This window comes from Salvelinus alpinus, chromosome 15, assembly GCF_045679555.1.
Source record: "Salvelinus alpinus chromosome 15, SLU_Salpinus.1, whole genome shotgun sequence".
Lineage (NCBI taxonomy): Eukaryota > Metazoa > Chordata > Actinopteri > Salmoniformes > Salmonidae > Salvelinus > Salvelinus alpinus.
Window position 1 is genome coordinate 2,777,164 of NC_092100.1, and position 4,729 is coordinate 2,781,892.

The following is a 4,729-nucleotide window of genomic DNA, read 5'->3' on the forward strand; positions in this document are numbered from 1 at the left end:
TGACAGATAAATATAATAAATACCGCTTTGAGGTCATATAGTCTATCACAGGGCCTTACCCCTGGACAGGACACTAGTCTATCACAGGGCCTTACCCCTGGACAGGACACTAGTCTATCACAGGGCCTTACCCCTGGACAGGACGCTGGTCTATAGCAGGGCCTTACCCCTGGACAGGACGCCGGTCTATCACAGGTCCTTACCCCTGGACAGGACGCTGGTCTATCACAGGGCCTTACCCCTGGACAGGACACTAGTCTATCACAGGTCCTTACCCCTGGACAGGACACTAGTCTATCACAGGGCCTTACCCCTGGACAGGACACTAGTCTATTTCAGGGCCTTACCCCTGGACAGGACGCTGGTCTATCACAGGGCCTTAACCCTGGACAGAACACTAGTCTATCACAGGGCCTTACCCCTGGACAGGACGCCGGTCTATCACAGGGCCTTACCCCTGGACTGGACGCCGGTCTATCACAGGGCCTTACCCCTGGACAGGACGCCGGTCTATCACAGGGCCTTACCCCTGGACAGGACGCTGGTCTATCACAGGGCCTTACCCCTGGACAGGACGCTGGTCTATCACAGGGCCTTACCCCTGGACAGGACGCTGGTCTATCACAGGGCCTTAACCCTGGACAGGACGCTAGTCTATCTCAGGGCCTTACCCCTGGACAGGACGCTGGTCTATCTCAGGGCCTTACCCCTGGACAGGACGCTGGTCTATCACAGGGCCTTACCCCTGGACAGGACGCTGGTCTATCACAGGGCCTTACCCCTGGACAGGACGCTGGTCTATCACAGGGCCTTACCCCTGGACAGGACGCTGGTCTATCACAGGGCCTTACCCCCAATCTTATCTCCTTAATGCCGAGAGCCAAGCAGAGACACATCAGGTCCCATTTTTAGAGTTCACGTGTCTAGGGACAGTCTAATATTGACCTATTGACCTTCAGTTCACGTGTCTAGGGACAGTCTAATATTGACCTATTGACCTTCAGTTCACATGTCTAGGGACAGTCTAATATTGACCTTATGACCTTCAGTTCAGAAAGGCTAAATAACAGCAAGCACCATGAACTGTAACCTGCAGACATTTAATTACCTGACGGATTTAACCATTTTATAAATTCTTGGGTCAATATCGTCTACTTCCGTCTTTTAAACAGAGAAGTATGGCACTATGAAAGATGTGACGACACAGATCATTCATCTGTACGCTACGTACAAACCACTTTGTTTTAAGCATCAATTTAGTCCCATGTTCTGCCCCAAACTGGGTGCAGAACCTGTTAAACTCCCTGAAAACACAGGGATGACGATTCACACAGGTTAGTAATGTCAGAGGACCTGAGAGTTTCCTGGAAAACAGGAGGGTTTTTAATAACCTTCTTGACAAGTAAAAATGACTGACATGGCAGATTCGGACGGGACTAAAATGACTGACATGGCAGATTCGGACGGGACTAAAATGACTGACATGGCAGATTCGGACGGGACAAAAATGACTGACATGGCAGATTCGGACGGGACAAAAATGACTGACATGGCAGATTCGGACGGGACAAAAATGACTGACATGGCAGATTCGGACGGGACTAAAATGACAGATGTGGTGATTTTTGCTTGTGCACATGATTTACATTACCGGAGCTCCCCCAGTAAAACGTATCCTGTCCGAAAAGGGCTTAAGATCGTATTTTATAACTTAGCTAGCCATGTTGGCAGTAGAATAAGCTTCCAAATGATGTCCACCGGACCCAGATTGTGATTTATAATGGAATGTTTTCGGGTTGCGTAAACAACAGTAATTGTGTGATGGTGGGGATGTGTTCCTAACAAGAAACTACAAGTTTGCTGGATTCAGTTCCTCAATGGCAAAGCTGTGAGGTCAAAAAAGCACCTTGTGTCATAATGCATTGAAATGACTTACGATCTGCACAGTTTGGAGAGGTGTGGGGCCACTTGGAGACACCAGTTAGTCCTCTCACTGAAACCCACAGTTTGGAGAGGTGTGTGTCCACTTGGAGACACCAGTTAGTCCTCTCACTGAAACCCACAGTTTGGAGAGGTGTGGGGCCACTTGGAGACACCAGTTAGTCCTCTCACTGAAACCCACAGTTTGGAGAGGTGTGGGGCCACTTGGAGACACCAGTTAGTCCTCTCACTGAAACCCACAGTTTGGAGAGGTGTGTGTCCACTTGGAGACACCAGTTAGTCCTCTCACTGAAACCCACAGTTTGGAGAGGTGTGTGTCCACTTGGAGACACCAGTTAGTCCTCTCACTGAAACCCACAGTTTGGAGAGGTGTGTGTCCACTTGGAGACACCAGTTAGTCCTCTCACTGAAACCCACAGTTTGGAGAGGTGTGGGGCCACTTGGAGACACCAGTTAGTCCTCTCACTGAAACCCACAGTTTGGAGAGGTGTGTGTCCACTTGGAGACACCAGTTAGTCCTCTCACTGAAACCCACAGTTTGGAGAGGTGTGGGGCCACTTGGAGACACCAGTTAGTCCTCTCACTGAAACCCACAGTTTGGAGAGGTGTGGGGCCACTTGGAGACACCAGTTAGTCCTCTCACTGAAACCCACAGTTTGGAGAGGTGTGTGTCCACTTGGAGACACCAGTTAGTCCTCTCACTGAAACCCACAGTTTGGAGAGGTGTGTGTCCACTTGGAGACACCAGTTAGTCCTCTCACTGAAACCCACAGTTTGGAGAGGTGTGTGTCCACTTGGAGACACCAGTTAGTCCTCTCACTGAAACCCACAGTTTGGAGAGGTGTGGGGCCACTTGGAGACACCAGTTAGTCCTCTCACTGAAACCCACAGTTTGGAGAGGTGTGTGTCCACTTGGAGACACCAGTTAGTCCTCTCACTGAAACCCACAGTTTGGAGAGGTGTGTGTCCACTTGGAGACACCAGTTAGTCCTCTCTCTGAAACCCACAGTTTGGAGAGGTGTGGAGACACCAGTTAGTCCTCTCACTGAAACCATTGTAATTGTTTTTTCTTATCTTGTATCTACTCCAAAAGTCGAATTGATATTCTTATCATGTTACTGTAAGTATCAGGAGTATTTTCAGATTTCGCTATCAACAAATACAGTGAAAGTACATCAAATCAATGTGTAATGTTTGGAATCATTCTTGTCAGATGTACAGTTATGTCCTCAACTTTTGGTCGAATAATAATTTACCCATAATCCTCAGTGTTCTCTTTCATGGTTCTGTAAGGAAAGTTTCAATTTGGCCCTATCCATGTACGTGAAGTATTTTTATGGTAGTGGGAGAAGTTTTAAAATAAAATGCAAATTTGATCAGGAGGAGGAGCCCCCGTCTGAGTCCAGCGAGCTCACCCTGCAGGAGCTCTTGGGGGAGGAGAGGAGGAACAAGAAGGGTCTCCGGGTCGATCCTCTGGAGAAGGTGAGGAGAGACAACCACAATGGGAAATTAAACTTTATTTTAAAGAATGTACTTTTTCTTTGTTATCCTCAATAATTTACAGTGCGGTCAAAGTATTCAGATCGCTTGACTTTCTCCACGTTATGTTATGTTACAGCCTTATTCTAAAATGTATTAAATAGTTTTTTCCCCTCATCAATCTACACACAATATACCCCATAATGACATCACAATATACCCCATAATGACATCACAATATACCCCATAATGACATCACAATACCCCATAATGACAAAGCAAGAACTGGTTTAGAAATTATTGCTATTTTATTCAACAAAAAAAACAACTTAATCACATTTACATAATTATTCAGTCCCTTCACTCAGTACTTTGTTGAAGCACCTTTGGCAGCGATTACAGCATCGAGTCTTCTTGGGTCTGACGCTACAAGCTTGGCACACCGGTATTTGGGGAGTTTCTCCCATTCTTCTCTGCAGATCCTCTCAAGCTCTGTCAGGTTGGATGGGGATCGTCGCTGCACAGCTATTTTCAGGTCTTTCCAGAGATGTCCGATCGGGTTCAAGTCCGGCCTCTGGCTGGGCCACTCAAGGACATTCAGAGACTTGTCCCAAAGATAGTCCTGTGTTGTCTTGGCTGTGTGCTTAGGGTCATTGTCCTGTCAGAGGTCTGAGGTCCTGAGCGCTCTGGAGCAGGTTTTCATCAAGGATCTCTCCATTCATCTTTCCCTTGATCCTGACTAGTCTCCCAGTCCCTGCCGCTGAAAAACATCCCCACAGTATGATGATGCCACCACCATGCTTCACCGTAGGGATGGTGCTAGGCTTCTTCCAGACGTGACGCTTGGCATTCAGGCCAAAGAGTTCAGTCTTGGTTTCATCAGACCAGAGAATCTTGTTTCTCATGGTCTGAGAGTCCTTTAGGTGCCTTTTTGCAAACTCCAAGCGGGCTGTCATTTACCTTTTACTGAGTGGCTTCCGTCTGGCCACTCTACCATAAAGGCCTGATTGGTGGAGTGCTGCAGGCGTTGGCGTTATGGGGTATTGTGATGTCATTATGGGGTATGGTGTGTATATTGATATACAATTTATTTATTTTTTTACAGTTTTAGAATAAAGCTGTGACAAAATATGGAAAAAAGTCAAGGGATCTGAATACTTTCCAAATACACTGTAAATACTTTTTCCTCTGATTTAAATACTTTGTTATCCACAGTGATTTGGAATGGATTGTGTCCACGTGTGGTTGAATTGTTTTTAAATTGTCAAATGAAAAGGAGCTGGGCGTCAGGACCCTGGACTGCAGACGA